The 18,857-nt window shown below is 45.9% G+C and overlaps 2 long non-coding RNA genes across 2 annotated transcripts in view; one reads left to right on the forward strand and one right to left on the reverse strand.

Annotated features, from left to right (window-relative positions):
* The window catches only part of LOC101685684, an 83,936-nt gene that overhangs the window by 13,500 nt on the left and 51,579 nt on the right, over positions 1-18,857 (forward strand). The gene's annotated exons all lie outside the window — the stretch shown is intronic.
* Positions 6,787-11,796, reverse strand: LOC123388764. Its single transcript, XR_006603272.1, has 3 exons — positions 11,287-11,796; positions 9,090-9,414; positions 6,787-8,875 (listed from the first exon to the last, which is right to left on the reverse strand). It is a non-coding gene; the product is annotated as an uncharacterized LOC123388764 (long non-coding RNA).

Below are 18,857 nucleotides of genomic sequence, written 5' to 3' on the forward strand. Positions count from 1 at the left end.
AGCGAGCAGCTCAGTGCGTCCTGACCCACCTCCGTCCCTCTCACTGCTCCTGTTGGCACATCATTCTTTACTTCTCTAGAGATTAATCTCTCTCTATGCTTTATGTCTCCCTTGTATGTGACTTAAAAGGACCTTTGTGATTTCTCTGAGGGTCCACCCAGGTAACCCAGGATAATCTCACCATCTCAAAACCCTTCACCCAATCACCTCAACAGAGCCCCTTTCGCCATGAGTAACAAGCACAGGTTTCAGGGATCCGGGCCTGGAGCTCTTTGGGGGCCATCATTCAGGCTACCACAGTGCTGATGACATCCATTTGCAAGTCCCCGCTGGAGGCACAGAGAATGGCCAGGCCTTCATCTCTGGCCTTCAGTTGTAATGTTAACCACCCAACTGACATTGCTTCTGGACAGAAATTTCTCCCAGGGACTTTGTAACTCTGCTTGTTGCAATAATGCGAAATATATCTTTGTGAGGCAGGTGCATGCAGACCTTGCTAGAACTACTTGGAAAGGGTGGTGGTGGACTGCCAAAATCCATTTGCATTTGCTTTCCAAGAGAAAGGCCTGAGTTGTCAGCTCTGTGGTGAGTATTTCAGGGCTATTGGCCTAGAGAGGGTCTCCTAGAACTCAGACTGTCTGAATCAGGGACAGGCCCGCTGCCTCCCCCACAGAATGGCTCCAGGCTGCGGTCCTTTGATTTCTGATGTCAGCTCTGTGCTGATTCTCCCTTGTCTCCTTTGCTTTCTGCTGTCCACACCCCTCACTGAGCCTGCTGTGCTTGCCTCTCTGAGGTCCCCATGCTGTGGGGATGGGGAAGCAGGTCACATAGCTTTGGTTAAAGCACAGACAGGTAAGCTTGGCCAGGTTCCCTCCTGCATCTTGTAAGTCAACTCTGATATTTCTCTTTTAACTCCTGCGCTAGCTCTTGTGGGAACTTCTACATTTTCTAAAAACATTCCAGATACAAGGTGTTGCTACAAAGCTGGGTTCTGCATAATTGAAGCTTTAGAGAATCAATCATCCCAAAATTAACTCAGTTCCCCCCGAGGCTGACACATTTTTAGTCTGTTCTGACTCTTGAGGTAAAGATTCTATCCTTTCGTCTTCATTACAAAGATCACTGTGAGCAGGAGAAACAGACGCAAGAAAGGTTAGGAAGATTTCTGTAGAATTTGCTCTCAACTGTCCTTGAGCTCTTTGCTCTGAACAAAAAGAAAGCCGACTTTCGGCCATCTTTGACATTTGTGCTGGGATGACACTTCCCAGAAGTCCATGTGATGTTTTTATATGAGTTCCCTTCTCCCACTTTTCATGGTCTCTCTATGGTACCAGTACTGTGTAACAGCACTGGCTTCAGCAACCACCACCCAAACTCGGATGCCCATGGGGCCCTCGAAATGGTATAGTCAGAACCCACTGTGGAGATCACAATCCTCCAGAGAAACAACAATCACCGAGATGACCACAAATGGGGTACCCAGCACTGTGCTCATTTACTCTTGCTTTAAACTCTAGAAACAACTCCGTGAGGAAGCTAGTAGTGTTTCCTTTTTACAGATCAAGACACGGAGACTCAGAGGATTTCACCTGCCAAGAATCCCAGTGATGAGGTGGCCAAGATGGGACTTGAATACAACCCACTCTGGTTTCAATGCTTGCGATTTTAACCACTATCTCAATGCCCGAAGCTGTGACCCTGCTTTTCTCTGTACCTGGTGACCCTCCCCATACTGAATCTAGAGTCTGTGGTTGCCTTTGCTGAACTTTTTCTGGGGCACACGGGTGGAGAGATACCTGCTTTCTCCTGTGGTCTCTGTACAACTCTGCAAATGAAGTCCTTGCTAGAGTAGAGCCAGGGCAGGCGGTTGCTCCATTCCTTGTGAATGCTGAAGACTTGTTCAGAGAGGGGCTTCCCTTTGGGAAGGCTCCCAGTACAAGCCTTGAGGTTTCTATCCAAACAGTTTCTTTAATCATTCCCTTAAAAAGGTGTTATCTCTGGGGATGGAAAGAGTGGAAAGGTGTTAAAGTGTTCGTCTGAAATCCCCCAAAACATGGAGCTCCTGCATTAAGTTTTTGGCTTTGTTTCTTCTTTTTCAACGAAGCATTTACATCCAGCAAAATCCCAAGCCTGAAGTGTGCACCATGATGAGTACTGACAGATATATATATACCGATGTAATCCACACCTCCAGTCAAAGTACAGAGTATTTCCATCACCCCGGAAAGTTCCATCTGGTCTCTTTTCCATTAATCCACTTCTCTTCCCCTTCCCCACCCCCAGTGTTTCTTATGACATCATGTAATCAGATCTGATGTGGTTGATCCCTATATCTTTACTGGGTTTCTCTCCCACCCTCAGGAGTCCTGTGTTTAACCAAAGCCTCCCAAATCCCTTTCTTGCTTATCTGTTTTGACTAACATGATGTCATTGATGTACCAGACGAATATGATGTTCTGTGCGATGGCCAGATAGCTCAGATCCCTTCAGAACACATCATGACCAAGGGTGGGAGGGCTAAGATAACACCAGGTCAAGATCATAAATATATATGATAGTTTATCTCATGGGAATACTGACTGCTTCTGGTTCTCCTTCCTGATAGGATGGAAGAGAACACATCCTCCTGATCCGTGGCTCCATTCCCTGTACATGAGGGCATGCAGTCTTCTCTAGTGAAAATAGCACATCTAGCATCACAGCTGAGAAGGAGGTTACTGCTTGTTGAGTTCGTATTAATCTTCCAGGATCCATCTGGGTCTGCAGGGACCAAACTGCTGAGTTACATGAAAATAAGATGGCATGACCATCCCCTGAATTCTTCAGGTTTTTCTCGTCCTCCACAATTTCCCCTGAGAAGAAACATTCATTTGGGTTTACTGTCTTGGTTGGTTGGGGTGAGGGTGTGAGGAGGTGAAATTCCAGAGGCTTCCACTTGGCCTTCCTTACTCTGATAACCGCAACCCCACAGGCCAAAGAACCAACGTGTATATGTGGTGGGTGTAGGCGGTAGTTGCAGCTTGCCAATTCCAATGAGATATTCAGAGACTGGGCAAATAACTATGGGGAGGATTGATAGGCCCAATGAACTGGCGTGAACTGGGCCTTAACTGGGACCTTGTTTATTATGTGGGCCTTCTATTCCCCCTCTAATGGGAAGCACAATAAAGTTTCAGGTCCTCATATAGCAATGGCAGCAACAACCTATGTCTGGCAATCCTCAGAATATGTGAGCAGAGTCCAGACAGCCAAGTAGTGTAGGACCCTCAGGGGAAGGACTGGAGAACCATCTCCAATCATCCACCATCAACCAGTCATCTCCAGTGAGTCTGTTCCGGGTGTGAGAAAGCAGACAAGGACTGGTACCTATGTTGGGAGGGCGGCCCTCAGCCTCCTGAGCATCCATTCTTGATTTATTTCAACTGTGCCGATTGTACAAATACCCTTGTTGGCTGCCTATCTTTCCTCTCAGGATGCAAACTTCTTTTAACGATTTCCAAGGCTCTCTGTGGGTCCCATCCCCCACCTTGGTGCTCAGGAAGATAGTTACACTTTCCTTGCACCTCATGACGAGTGCTATTTCTTGGCCTCTATCACCCTCATTGCTACCAGGGAGCCCAGTTCTATACCATGATCTCCCCCAGCAGCACTAACCTTCAGGGTCAAGGGTCAACCTTGAACTTCAAGGTCATTCTTTTGCTTTGGCCAAGGCAGTGTTACTCTAGGCCTTCCTGTGGAACATATCAGCTGGTGGGTTCTATGGCTTTACATAGTATATTTACTCTAGCTCACCCACTGTTCCAAGCCTTTGGATCCTTCCTCCACCATCTGCCATGACAGATCAGGAAATCTTGACTTCACTTAGCCAACCTCACAGGACACCAGCTCCATTTCCCGGGTCCCTTGCCAGGATGTTAAATGCTGCATCAAAGGAGAGTGCTCCCCTATCGATAATGCTTCCTCTACCCAATTCCACATTTCATCTCCCTCTGCCTTGCATCCTCACGACCCCCCATGGCTCCTGCAGGGGACATGTTGACTGGGTCCCACAGCTCCTTAGGGCCATAACCCCTTTCTTCCACCAGCAGGACAACACTTCCCTGGCCAGATTATGTTGTGACTGGCCGGTAGTTATTGTTCCAGCGGAAGGGGGCGGAGCTAGGAGATTTCCAGGGACCCAGGGGAGGTGTAGGAGAGAGTGGTCACGTATTGTCTTGCAAAGCCGACCTTGTCTTTGTCTTTAGGCAAAGGCTGACAGCCTGTAAAGAGAAGAGCAGGATACTCTTTCAGGCCTGGAGAATTCCAGGGGATCTGGGCTTTACAGTGTTTTCATATGTCAACCCATTTGTCCTCCCCCTGCAACTTCCCCACAAGGTCCTGACCTTGGTATGGCAGACCTGCTACCACTGAGACTTCTCTGCTCCTTTGGGTACCTCTACTCCCCAACTCAGTTTGGGGCCAGCCTCTGAGCCACATCTGCCCTCCAGTCGCAAAAGAGAAAGGTCTCTTTATATGCTGCCAAAGAGACTCTCTGCTTTCCATATTCTGCTTTATATTGATGTTCAGTTATCACCGGCCCATTATCACCCTTCTCCAATGCACTGGAAATTCCCAGCAGTGACCGCCATTGTATAGTGTTTCTAATGACAATTTCCAAGAAATTCTAAACACCTGAGCATTCCATCAGGGCACTTTCCTCCCAAGTATGGAGTCCTAAGTCACCAGCAGTGAAAATTTCAGCAAGAGTACCACTATGGCAAACACCTACCCCAAGGGACAAGGTGATCATAGCAGGTTCTGGCAGCTGACCCAGCTTCGGCAATTCCGTAGGTCAGTTTCCCCAGCACACAGTGTGCCATGCTGTCCTGGGAGTGGTCTCCGGACCAACACCTTCAAGAGGTAGGGGAGGAGGGAGCAAGCCGAGGGAGAAGCTAAACTGTGGTCCAGTTGCAAGGAAGGCCTTAGCCAATCTGACCAGGAGCTCTGGAGCTGGACTCTCTCCAACTGAGGCACGGGGGCTGGACCTCTAGAATGTAGGCTGCCCCAGGAAAGGGATATAGCCTTGAGTGAGGCTGCTTTCCAGGGCCAAGGCCAATTCTACAAAGAAATTCAGCAAGAAGCTGGTCGCCGGCTCTTACAGAACTGGGGGAATGAGTGTCTGGATGCTGAAGGCACATCTGGGCAGCACATCTCTTCACTTTTCAAAGAGACTGAGAGATTAGCTTAGTTGTTCTTTTTTAAAAAATGATTACACAAAGACTGTAATTTGCATCCTTAATATAATATACACTGAATGAATGTTCCACCACTTCAAGTGTGAGATTTTAAGAGTAAATTCACATTTATGCTCCCCATCTTTTGTGTTATGATATCCTATGTTTTACTTCTAAATATGTCATAAACCCCATAGCACGTTGCTACTATCCCGGCTTTAACGATCACCCTTCCACACACTTTTACTAAAATCAGTCTGTCATATTTACTCACTTATTTATACTTCCAAGTGATCTTCATTTCTTCTCATAGACCTGCCTTTCCGATCCTGCCCCTACTGGAGCTAAGAAGGGGTTACGTTGGGATTCCAGAGGCTGGTGCTTCTTTGTGGGTTAAAATCTGTCCGGGCTTCTGACTCCGGGCACCCTGGGGCCTGTTTTCTGGCTCTTCTCCCACTCTGCCTCCTCGAATGAGGTAGAATATGCAAGAGGCTATGCCGGGATGGGTGATTCGTCTGGGGCTCTTCCTGATCCTACCTTCCCGCCAGCCCCAGGTCCCGTCAGACTCATCCGAATCTCCCCACTTGCGGGGGATCCTCGCCCACCTGCTCACCTAGAATCCGCTCCCTCCCCCGGGGGAGCAAGCTGCTCCCTAGGAAGGACCCACTTCTCTGGTCCTCAGTTCATTGGGTGCTCCTACATCCCACTGCTTTTAAGGAGCCTGACAGAAAATCCCACTCTTAACGTTTGCCAAGTTTCTCTGGCTGTTACCCCAGGAACAAAGGTCTTTCTCATTCTTCGATGATCTAACTGGAAGCAGAAATCCTCTGCTTCGTGGCTTCGCTTCTCTTTTCTCCTTTATCAGCTGGTGGTTGTGAGGCGCTAAGGAGGAACATAGGGTCTGGCGAGACCGGGGTGATCACAGAGCTCTGGTTGAGCCAGGCCAGTGCGTGACCGACACACGTCCCCCCAGCTGAGAGGAAGCACTGGGCAGTGAGGACACACGTCCCCCCAGCTGAGAGGAAGCACTGGGCAGTGAGGACACCCGTCCCCCCAGCTGAGAGGAAGCACTGGGCAGTGAGGACACCCGTCCCCCCAGCTGAGAGGAAGCACTGGGCAGTGAGGACACGCGTCCCCCCAGCTGAGAGGAAGCACTGGGCAGTGAGGACACCCGTCCCCCCAGCTGAGAGGAAGCACTGGGCAGTGAGGACACGCGTCCCCCCAGCTGAGAGGAAGCACTGGGCAGTGAGGACACGCGTCCCCCCAGCTGAGAGGAAGCACTGGGCAGTGAGGACACGCGTCCCCCCAGCTGAGAGGAAGCACTGGGCAGTGAGGACACGCGTCCCCCCAGCTGAGAGGAAGCACTGGGCAGTGAGGACACCCGTCCCCCCAGCTGAGAGGAAGCACTGGGCAGTGAGGACACGCGTCCCCCCAGCTGAGAGGAAGCACTGGGCAGTGAGGACACCCGTCCCCCCAGCTGAGAGGAAGCACTGGGCAGTGAGGACACCCGTCCCCCCAGCTGAGAGGAAGCACTGGGCAGTGAGGACACCCGTCCCCCCCAGCTGAGAGAGGAAGCACTGGGCAGTGAGGACACGCGTCCCCCCAGCTGAGAGGAAGCACTGGGCAGTGAGGACACCCGTCCCCCCAGCTGAGAGGAAGCACTGGGCAGTGAGGACACGCGTCCCCCCAGCTGAGAGGAAGCACTGGGCAGTGAGGACACGCGTCCCCCCAGCTGAGAGGAAGCACTGGGCAGTGAGGACACCCGTCCCCCCAGCTGAGAGGAAGCACTGGGCAGTGAGGACACCCGTCCCCCCAGCTGAGAGGAAGCACTGGGCAGTGAGGACACCCGTCCCCCCAGCTGAGAGGAAGCACTGGGCAGTGAGGACACCCGTCCCCCCAGCTGAGAGGAAGCACTGGGCAGTGAGGACACGCGTCCCCCCAGCTGAGAGGAAGCACTGGGCAGTGAGGACACCCGTCCCCCCAGCTGAGAGGAAGCACTGGGCAGTGAGGACACGCGTCCCCCCAGCTGAGAGGAAGCACTGGGCAGTGAGGACACGCGTCCCCCCAGCTGAGAGGAAGCACTGGGCAGTGAGGACACGCGTCCCCCCAGCTGAGAGGAAGCACTGGGCAGTGAGGACACGCGTCCCCCCAGCTGAGAGGAAGCACTGGGCAGTGAGGACACGCGTCCCCCCAGCTGAGAGGAAGCACTGGGCAGTGAGGACACGCGTCCCCCCAGCTGAGAGGAAGCACTGGGCAGTGAGGACACCCGTACGTGCTGCTCCCAGACCGCCGGCAGGTCTCCGGCTTGTCATTGCCTCTTTGGTCCTTTCTCATTCGCAAAGTGAAGAATTCCATCATTCTACCTCAGTGGGGAATTAAGTGGTAGCACTTTAAGATTCTAGCTCTGTTTTGCCTGAAAAAAAAAAAAAAAAAAATGAAGGGAGCATTTTGTGGTATCCGAGTTCCGTTCTGGTAACGTGAGAGGCTCTAGTCATGCTCCCTCCCTCATTAACTTGTGATGATAATGTACACACAAGGCACTAATTCTTTATTTTTAAAAAATAAGATGGTGTCTAATTTTATTTGAATGCTCCAGTCTGAGAGTACGCTTCATGATTTTTAATCCAATTAGTGTTGGAGATACTTCTGATTCTAAGGGTATCTGGTTTCTGCGTATGGTATAAGTTCTAGGCCCCGGTTCTCATGTTTCCAGAAGGGAGAAGTTGGGGCCTATAGTCGATTAAAAGGGTCTGTTTATATGGTTGCTTTGTGTTTTGTTATTAAACCCAAGCGGCAGGGGGCAGAGGCCTTGCTTTTAGCTCAGATTTCCAGAAGCAGCCAAAAACCCACCGAGAATTTCAACTTGAAAAGTTTCCATACAAATCAGCATTACTTATCAATAGGGTCTCAAAACATCCTCCTTGAAGGTAAACAAAAGCTGCCACCATGACCGCCACATTGAAGGACGTTCTGGAAGTCTCGGTCCAGAGGTCAGGGGTCAATAAGCCGGTGGGTCAGCTCCCCACTTGAGCTGAATGGCACAGGGCCAGCTTCGCCCAGTCCCTGCAGGCTTTCTCTTCACATTAAACCTCAAAGTCACTCTCCCAATAAGTAGCCTTTTCACTAAGAAGAGAGAGCCCTGAATTAAATCCTCAATTTTGTTTTGTTGGCGCAACATCACTAACACTCAGAAACTGTCTGAAGAGAATACACGCGTGAGGTAACCTGGGCTGTAGTTTTCACACTTAACATTTTCTTTAACCAACAAAGCTCTGTATCACTCCCAAGGCAATTTCCTAATGAGAAACTTTCTTCTGTCCTTGGCTGTTGTTGAGAAAAATCAAATTAAACCATCCTAGAGAAGACACAAGGTGTGTGCCCCGGGGATAAATCAGCCGACCATCCAATTTTTATGTGCCAGGAGAGTGAAAAGAAAACAGAGGAAGTGAAAATGATAAGGCAGGAAAACACTCAGTCGAGCCCATCTGCTTGAGAACGTGTTGTCTGAGCTGCGATCCTGCTCGTATATTGGGGAATAAAGTCTGTGACAAAGCACAAGTCTTGTTTAGCACTGTTGAGAGGGGAATGTTGCTAAATACTTTTTCGTGTTATTTCACAAGATGGAATTTAATATGTTTGCCGCTGCTGTGGTTCTCGGGTGACTAGAAAAGAACGAGAAGAAGAATCTTATATTTTTTTCAGCAGGAAAGCAGTTCCTGGGATATAACTTACCCACAATGCCCTCTACCACCAATCTGGGTCCGTATGTTCAATTAACTATAAAAACATAGATGAGACCAACCAAAATACTGTACAGAAATTAAACACAAACACTGTGCCATCAGTAAAGTGTTGTGGAGAGTATGAAAAACATACCTCTGTCAAGAATGTGGAAAACAGGGAGTGGCCTTGAAATAACATTTCTTTTTTTTGAAGACTCTAGGAAAATCAAAAGCATATTGAGCTTTGGATCAGGGCTCAGGGCAAAGGGGGTGGTTGACAAGATTATTTCTTCTTGGCACTCCGAGGAGAGGGATTAGTTAATTGAATCTGTGGTTTTTAGATTGAGCTGGTGCTTCTGGCATAGCTGCTGGATGGGCAAGGTTCTTGGGTCCATTTTGCTGCTGGGTCCTATGCCCAGTTCTCCAGTATGAGAAGGAAGATTCTGTGGTCCGGCAGCGCCCCGGCCTGTTGAGACAGCCTGATGCGAAATGAGACACATTCGTTATTGGAGCAGCAGGAAACGTAGATGTTGCTGAGTACCAGGAAAAAAACGGTTCTTTTTCTGTAGATGCAATCCCGTATAAGTATCTCAAACCCAAAAGTGACGGTGTGGAAAACAGTAGGATTGGTTGGGAAAGTTGGAATAAAACTTCCTCCTCCAAAGGATTCCCCAATCTTAAGATAGGAAAAAAAAAAACACACTAAAATATTTAAATACATGAGACAGAGGGTGGTAGAAAACTCACTGATTTCCCTCTTAGACCTAACTTTAAATGTAACAGTCTTCTAAAATGATTGAGCACTTAAAATGTCCTCTCACAAGATCCCCGAGTCTGGGGGGTGTCACTGAAGTCATAGGAGTTATATCTAAAGGGGAGGTGTAAATTTCGTTTCCATTGCCCTACCCTGTGTTCATCAGCACGACTGGTTATTAATCTTTATAATAAGTATGAAAAAGGTGGGCTTTTTCTTTTCTTTTCTTTTCTTTTTAATGTAGGCTCTACACCCAGCATAGAGTCTGACCTGGGGCCTGAACTCATAACCCTGAAATTGAGACCTGAACTGAGATCAAGAGTCAGGCGCTTAACTGACTAAGCCACCCAGGTGCCCCAAAAGGTGGTCTATTGTTTGTTTGTTTTTTTTAGATTTTATTTATTTATTTGACAGACAGAGATCATAAGTAGGCAGAGAGGCAGGTGGCTGTTGTGGGGGGGTGGGGCAGGCTCCCCTCTGAGCAGAGAGCCCACTGCGGGGCTCGATCCCAGGGCCCTGGGACCATGACCTGAGCCGAAGGCAGAGGCTTTAATCCACTGAGCCACCCAGGTGCCCCAAGGTGAGCTATTCTTAGCCTTAGCTTATAATCAGGGCATGTATGACCCAAATAACTTCTTTCCTTTAGCAAGATTACTGTGTCCAGTCTATTTCTCTAAGAAACCCAAAGCAAACAGATCGTGACAGTGCCTTGGAGAACATGGAGTCCTCAAACTTTATGGTGACAAGCTACTCTGATTCTTTCCCCCCACCCCCCACCCCCAAATTCCCCAAATATAAAGTTAAAAGTCTGAGATCAAGGGCAGTGCTAATGATTGGCAGACCATGCAACATCAACACACACATTTCAACTGAATCACTGTCCCACCTCTAAATGGTTAGATGATAGCAGAAAAGTCAGATGACAGGGACTAGGTCTTAATTCCTCAATCATAAAGTGATACAGCTGGAACAAGATAATCTCAAACATGTCATCTTCCCCTACCTCCAGATCTACTAGTCTACATGTTGATAAAAACTGTTTTTCTTTTTTCCTTAGAAGGTTAAGGCTCATGTTTTTAAAGTAGCCTCATGTTCTAGCACATAGGTATTTATGAATTATATACTCGAATTGCTTTTTAGAAGGCTAAATCAAAACTCATGATTCTGGAAAAATATGTAGAATGGTTTAAAAATATGAATAACTAATGGACATCCTGGTTGTATCCAAATTCTTGCGTTAAGTTTGAGAGATGAGAAAATTATTTTCCTATGGCTAGTTTATAATTTTCACCAGCAGCATATTCTTTGTGTAAGTGTGAGTGATTATCTTTCCTAAACTGTCCAACTTTCTAAATGTCCAAAAAAACCCAAGCAACCAAATGCAAAATAATAATAATGATAATAAATAAACAAGAAAGCAAAACAAAGAAAAAACAATATCCAAACTCTTGCCTCATACATCATACTAAGACAAGATCATGCCTTCAGATGTTTCCTTTTAGAATTCAGACATTTCAAGTGTTTTGCATATGATCACTCCAGACACTGGCCGCTAGGGAGAAAGGAGAACAGGAAAAATGGTTTCTCTCCAACCTACCTCTCCCAGTGGGGGGTCCAGAAGAGGGCACTTGGTAGAGTTTCAACAATAAGCAGGCTTGCCTTGATTCTTTCCCCCTCTCCTCCTTCCCCACATTCTCTGCTTTATTCCAAAAAAATGTAGAGTGTAGCATGGCATCTTTTTGAGCTTCCCATGTAGAAAATTCAGAGAAAATACTAAGACCTTGATCTACTTCCAGTGTAGGCATTCAACAGTCATGTGATTTGGGGCAAAATTTCCCCATCTGTGAGTGGAAAAGTAAAAATACCTGAATGGTCTCCAACATCTCATTCAGTTCCCCCATTGTATGGCTCTGACTCTTTGTTTTTAAATGTTTGGTAAGTTTCTTGGAGCTTTATCCTTCTTGTTTGCAGAATCAGAAACTTCTAGAAAGGTTAAAAGAAAAGGAGATGAACGTCATACTATCTAAGAAAGCTTAGAGAAGTTTTCAGTATTTCTCTTCCTCTCAAGAATTAAAAATCTTTAGAGACAATTATCATTTAAAGTTAATTGTTGAACTAGTTTAGAGTTAATTACTAAAGAAACATATTGGCACTAAGTACTTGCCCATTCAAAGATGACTAAGGTTTTAAATATTTAACTTGTAAATATTGTGATTCAGACAAACATAACTCTGAACAAGGAAATTGAGGAGATTAGAATCCAGGAACACCATGCTGCCATTGGGTCATGTCGTAGATTGTACAACCTCGTGAGCATATATTTATTGTTTGGGATAAGAGATTATAACTAAGGATACACAGCTTTGAGTTGTGGTAACCTGTTTCCTCAGTTCGTGCTCCAGTATTTTTTTTCCTTCCTTTCTTCTTTTACAGTAAGAACTGGGTGGCTCAGTCAGTTAAGGGTCCAACTCTTGATTTCAGCTTGGGCCATCAACTCAGGGTTGTGAGATGGAGCCCCACATCGGGCTCCATACTGGGCGTGGAGCCTACTTAACATTCTCTCTCTCCCTCTCCTTCTGCCCATCCCTACCCTGTTCTCTCTCGCAAAATAAAATAGTAAAATAAAATTAAATAAATAAAGTGCTTTAAAATTCTGTATCTCTCTTTGGACAGGCCACCTCAAATATCACTAAGTTTTTCGGTTTGGCATTTAACGGGGTATAGAGCACTCGTATAATTACTCAGCTACCTGCGTAATCTCAGGGCAAAAATCTCAGACCAAGTGCAACTGTGAATCAACCTGTGCCAGTTATCCATTTACTGCCTCTCTGCTCCAAATTCACCCTTAATTGCCTGCTCTGGGAAAAAGTAAGAGCTCTTTAAAACTTTATCCTTTGCCAGCGAGCGTAACATCTGGCTTTGTCCACAGAGGGCGCTGGAGAGACATGGCAGGAGGAGGAAAGCATTTTTTCCCCCCTTCCGGTTCTGGATCTTGTGCCCCATGTGACGTTTCTCTGGTGTCCATGGCTTCTCGGATACGCCAGTTCTGCATGGTATATAGTAAGCAGCACCCAGTCACTGGAGCCCAGGAGCCCGAGCTTCCTTGGCTCAGTAGCCAGAGCAATTGTGCAGTGGAATACCACCAGTGTGAAATATGTTTGCTGGCCCCCCAAAACCAAATCACTGGCAAATTCCTCATGTGGCTCCACAGCAGCTTTCCTGCCACCAAAATGGATCTCAGCCCTGACAGTGGGCTGGGTGGGCAGAGGCTCTTCCTTGGGCTCTCTACTACAGCTCCAGGGGCAGCAGTTGCTCCTTCCACCTACTATTCTATATTCCTTAGATGCTCTTGATCCACTCGCAAACAACCCCCCACCATGATTCCAATACTGTCTTGTACTTAACTCTTTATATTAAACTTTTCTGTTTAAATTTACTGGGGTTTCTTTCTCCTGATTGGACTGATTGCATTAAGTGATGCATATACCAGGGTGAAATGTACATATATTTATGTAAAAAGAGAGAAAGAGGAAGAGGAGAGAGGGAAGGAAGGAGAGGGGGAGAGAGGTGTGTCAACCCAAAGCAAAGAAGGTTACACGCGTATTCCTTTGCTAGGGCTGCTGCATAACAGAATACTACAGATGGTGTTTAAATAACACAAGTTTATTGTCTCACGGTTCTGAAGACAGGAAGGACAAGATCAAGGTGTCTGCAGGGTTGGTTTCTTCTGAAAGCCTTCTTCTGGGCTTGCAGATGGCAGCTTTCTTCCTGTGTCCTTCCACAGCCCTTCCTCTGTGAGTGCATTCGCAGAGTCTCTGTATGTGTCCACATTTCTTCTCCTTATAAGAGCACCCGTGAGACTGGGTTGGGTCCCACTGTAACAGCCCCATCTTCACTCAGTCACCTCTTCAAGGCCCTGTCTTCAAATACTGTCATATTCTGAGGTCCTGGGGAGCAATGCTTTTGAATTTAGGAACTTTGAGGGGACCCAAGTCAGTCCACAACATTACTAGTTCTTATCTTCCAACGTCTGTATTCAATATGGCGCAGGAGTAACTCTGTGGCGGCGAGAAGGTCATCAGACTTGGCTTTGGAAGACAAGTAGCAGCCCAGGTTCTGCTACTTACCAGCTGCCAAATTATTTAGGTTCTCAAATCTCAATAGTTCATCAGTTAAATGGGCTTCAAGAGCCATAATGGGGCTTCAGTGAGATCACGCAAACAGAAATGCTCAAGAACATAGAAAAGACTAAGAAAGGTGAGGTATTCCTTGGTGAGTATATGGACTCACACGTTTTTAAAAGCAATCCATTACACTTCATACTTTATACTTATTAAAAGGCAGTTGCCAACCTATTAAACTGGTGTTAAGGATAAATGATTTGTGTAGCCAGAAAGTTTCTTTGGCTTATATATTAGACACGAGAAAAATTTCTCTAGCCCCACAACTGTCTCTAACACATGCCAGGTTGTCTTAATTAAACCAAAATTTTGAATTAATTATTATATCCTCTATATGTTTTTTTTATGCTCTGCAGAAGTAATAAGTGATATGTTTAAGCTTCATGAACTTATTTGACTTGCCCTTTGTTTTTGAAAACCGTAAAAATTATATGGCCTTCAGAACGACACCCAGCAAATTTTTTGGCAATTACAATATTCACTAATAGAGGGATAGGAAAGAAACTGTGGCCTGCTTCTCGTTTCCCTCAATATCACATTTCTCCCCATACCACAGTAACTCTGTGCTTGTGGTCATGTTCACAGTGGGAAACTGAGGCACCAGGCATCATCATTTTGTTCAAGTCCTGAAGAGAAAGAAAACTCTCATTTATTGAGAAGCTTTGCATACAAAAGTCATATTGTACAAATTTCACTGAATCTTTACAACATTTCTAGAAAGTAAATATTTACAACATTTCTAGAAAGTAATTAATACCATCTTGCCGATAGAGGAACTGAGGCTCTTAGAGTATTAATAGTTTGTCCTGAGTCCTGTAGCTCATAAGTAGATCAGAGATAAGAACTGAGACCTTCCTGATCTGTCACGGGTGTCCTATCACCTCGTTAGTTGAAATTTATTTACAATGGCCACAATGTATATTGCTGTTAGCAATGTAATTGTCGTGGAGTGAAAAGCAACCAGTAGTTGAATCTAATAGAGCTTCAATTAATAAGATTCTCCAGTGGTTAGTTAGTTCAGCGTTCTCAAGCTACACTAAGGATAATAAGAGTTAAGTGCTGGGTCTAAATAAAATTTTTTTTGGCAAATATTCAACCAGTGCTGTAATGGCACCAATTGGCCATTTGCCCCTTGTGCATATATAATCATTATCTACAGTGATATGTATTCTGTGGCCTTTTTGGTTTTTCTTTGCCATCTGTGTATGTGTTGACTTAATCTATACAGCAAGTTCTGTTCACATATTTATCTGGTAAAAGAAAGTGCACTTATGATAACTATTTTCCCTTTTAATTTTTACATCAGATTGAGCAATTGAAAAATAATGAATTTTATTTTTAATTTAGACTCTCTCGTGTTTGCACTAGATTTTTAAGAAGCTTCAACTTTAGCCCTCTGTAAGCTTCACTTTGAAATCTTGTTGAAATCTGGAAGACAGATCTCATTTCAAAAGGAAAACAGAAAGAAAGATCAGATCAAACTTTTCTGAAATTGAAAAGACAAGTCATGAGGCTCAAAGGAGGAATGAATGAATGAGAGGGCCACTTTAATAGCAGGGGGTAGAAATGACATCAGTTAAATGGGACCATTCATGGGGAACCACCTTCTTTGAGGAGTCTCGTTCTTCCTTACAGGGCTCTGTGGTGCAATTATTTCAGTATTAGATTTCACCCCATACGGGAGAGGTTCCTAGAGATCAGGAGTTGCTCTACCCAGCTTCATCTCTTGTTTGACATGTCTCTGCTGCATTACAGACCATCCTCTTTTCTAACTGGACTAATATAGGGCCTTCTTGAAGAGCTCCCTCTCTCTAGTCTTCTCAGCATCACCTCCTAGTCACGATGAAATGTGATCCCATTCTGATGCCCGGATACCATCCAAATGCCTTTGCAGACTTGGAAGGCCTTGGAAACTTGGCCCAAACCAAATACTTGGTCAGCCGTGTTTCCCACCATATCTACTCTTTCCCTGACCCTACCCCCTGAAATGCTACAAAGGAAATAAACAGGATGACAAGATACCCGAAGACCATGTGGTAAGCTGGCCAGGACTCCTTTAGACTGAATGATTAGAGAGAGGCCTCTTTGAGGACGTGACATTGTGTTGGAACGTACTCGAGTTGACCATGTGGAAGAGTGGGAAAGATGTGGAGGCCCAAATACAAAGACAGAACTGAACTTTTTTTTTTTTTTTTAAAGATTTATTTTGGGGGGGCGTGGAGTGCAAAAGGAGAGGGAGAGAATCTCAAGCAGACTCCCTGCTCAGTGTGGAGCCCGTTTTGGTGCTCCATCCCATGACCCTGAGACCAGACCTGAGCCGAAACCAAGAATTGAGCACTTAACTGACTGAGCCACCCAAGTGCCCCCAGTGCTGACATTTTAAAAGGACATAATGGAGACCAGTATGTCCGGAGCCTAGTGAGGACAGGGGAAATGCAGGGAACAGAGCTGCAGATTAGGTAGAAGGTAGGTTCTGGAGGAGCTTTTCTGCCTAGTGAAAAGGGCAAAGGTAAGCCCTTGGAAATATCTATCGCATCCATGATTTTGGAAAGATTCTCCTGCCCGCCAGATAGAGTGAGATGGAGTAGGCTCTAGTTCCAACCTGTTTTCAAAGTTGCCTGTCTGTGCACAATCTGTGTGCAGATGAGGGATTATTTATGTCTCAATAATTTGTTAGAAGGGCCATGATATCTTTGTTTGGGTCCAAGTTTTGGAGCCTCCACGGAGTAGGTTAGCATTGCTCCTGGTGGTCCCTGTTTCGAGTTCTGCTGGTGCATCATCTGAGAGTCCTAACCTCCCATGTATTCTAACACTTGAGGATATCTGACACTGCATTATTCACATTGGCTTATCATCCACTGTGACCATCAGGTGATATTTTTGCTGCAGAGTCACACATTTTTCTTTATTTCCCCATTTAATTTACGTAGTTGTTTCTTCCTTTCTCATTTTTGGCCTCGAGGTCTCATTCTTTTTGATGTGGATGCTATTTCCCAGGATATTTACAAATGTGTGTATTGGCTGCCAGCAGCTAAGGGACCACTTCGGAGAAGTCTTTTTCCATATTGTGAAAAACAGTGCTTATTACATCGCTCCAAGAGTGGGGTTGACTCGGGGGTTTCCCCAGTAGTTGGGGCAGAAATTATAGTTAGACACTCATCAGCTTGAGTCTGTTTCTTTAAAGTGGGACTATACTCGGGGTGGGGGACAGACCCCGGATTTGCAAGGACTTTGGAAACTCTGAGGTATGTACCCCCACAGTTATAAAATTATATCTTAGAAACAAGTAGCCCATTTTTTTTAGGAGAACACAACCATGTTTGTTGCATTTGGGCCCAGCAGAGAAAAAGAAAATCTTGTGTTTGTCAGCAACAAGGCCACGATGCCTGTGCCCCAAGTTTAAATATCCAGGAATCATCCAGTGGTTTCCTTTTATTGTTCATAAAGTCTGTAGAGACAAACCACCTGAGTGGTTCCAGATGTGGAATCAACAAGGCTGCACTTCACAGATCTACATGTAGAAAGTAGATTTATAGACCCAAGAAAAGGCTGGGATGATTGTGCTGTTTTAGGATAGAAAGATAACTTCACTCGTTGAACAGATGAAAACACAGGACATCCAGCCTTGCAGATGGCAGATCTAGGTGAATTTCACATTTGTGAGGCCACTAGAGGCTCCAGGTGGTAATCCACTCCCCTCTGCTCTCTTTGTAAAGTAGAAATCCCAGCAATGGGCTGGTCAGCTCCAGAGGACTGGACTATTTTAGGAGATCAATTTTAACAGAATAATTTGAAGGCAACATGGCAAGGAAAAATTTCTCCACATTGACTCAAATGCTGGAGAACAAAGAAACATGAATGTGGCTTATGGTTATTAGAGTCATCTCCGTCTCATTGATATGCTGGCAGTGAAACCTACTGGTGTCCTAGGCACCTCACTTTGGCCACACAAGGTAATGTTATATGGTGGTGAGGAACATGAATTGCTTGGGTCTGGGGCCAGGAGGTTGGAATTTGTTGGCATAAATCTTGAAGCTGTTGAAGGTGTCTTATGTTCAAGTTTATCTGGCACAGCCCAAGAAGTGAAAGTTCTGATAGCCAGAATGCCTACATGGCCATAATTCGCAACCTTACTGAGTGGGGAAGAATTTTTATGGCTACTGGCAAGACTCCAAACAAAGATCCAACTATCTCGCCATAAGATATTTCAGTGGAGTGACCCAAGTTATCCGAGTAAGATTCTGGCTCATAAATCTCAGGTTGTAGTAATAACATTACTCTGTGTCCTAAATATTATGTTACAATGGCCAGAAGATGGAGGCATCTATTTTATTTACGCACAGCGCCGCTCCACTGTCAGTCTGTGAGTCCTTGTGATGATCATTCCAGTCCTTTGCATTTTGTGCAGTAGCTAAAATCTAACACTTATTGAGAGGTGATTATGTGTCAAGTGTGGCGGTAAGTGGGCTTCAAACATTATCTTGTTTAAGCCTCCCAGGTATTATGAAGGAGCTGCTCTTGACAGATGAGGACCTAAAGCACAGAGCAGCTGAGAAGTTGAGCAAATTGCCCAGGGTCCCAAGGGCCGAAGCCCCACTCAGGCCAGCCCCAGGGTCTCTGCCGGGACACAGCGTGTCACTGTATTTCCCCCTTAAAGCCTCTTTTGATGCTGATAGAAAGCTTTCTTAAAGAAATTCTTGATCCTGGGCACCTGGGTGGCTCAGTGGGTTAAGCCTCTGCCTTCGGCTCAGGTCATGATCTCAGGGTCCTGGGATCGAGCCCCGCATCGGGATCTCTGCTCAGCGGGGAGTCTGCTTCCCCCTCTCTCTGCCTGCCTCTCTGCCTACTTGTGATCTCTCTCTCTGTTAAATAAGGAAATAAAAAATCTTTTAAAAGAAATTCTTGACCCTTTTAAAATATTAAAAACATGTAAAAATGTATCAAGAAAAAAGACAGGGGGCGCCTGGGTAGCTCAGTCAGTTTAGTG

Source organism: Mustela putorius, unplaced genomic scaffold, assembly GCF_011764305.1.
Source record: "Mustela putorius furo isolate JIRA1106 unplaced genomic scaffold, ASM1176430v1.1 tig00003909_pilon_pilon_pilon, whole genome shotgun sequence".
Taxonomy (NCBI): domain Eukaryota; kingdom Metazoa; phylum Chordata; class Mammalia; order Carnivora; family Mustelidae; genus Mustela; species Mustela putorius.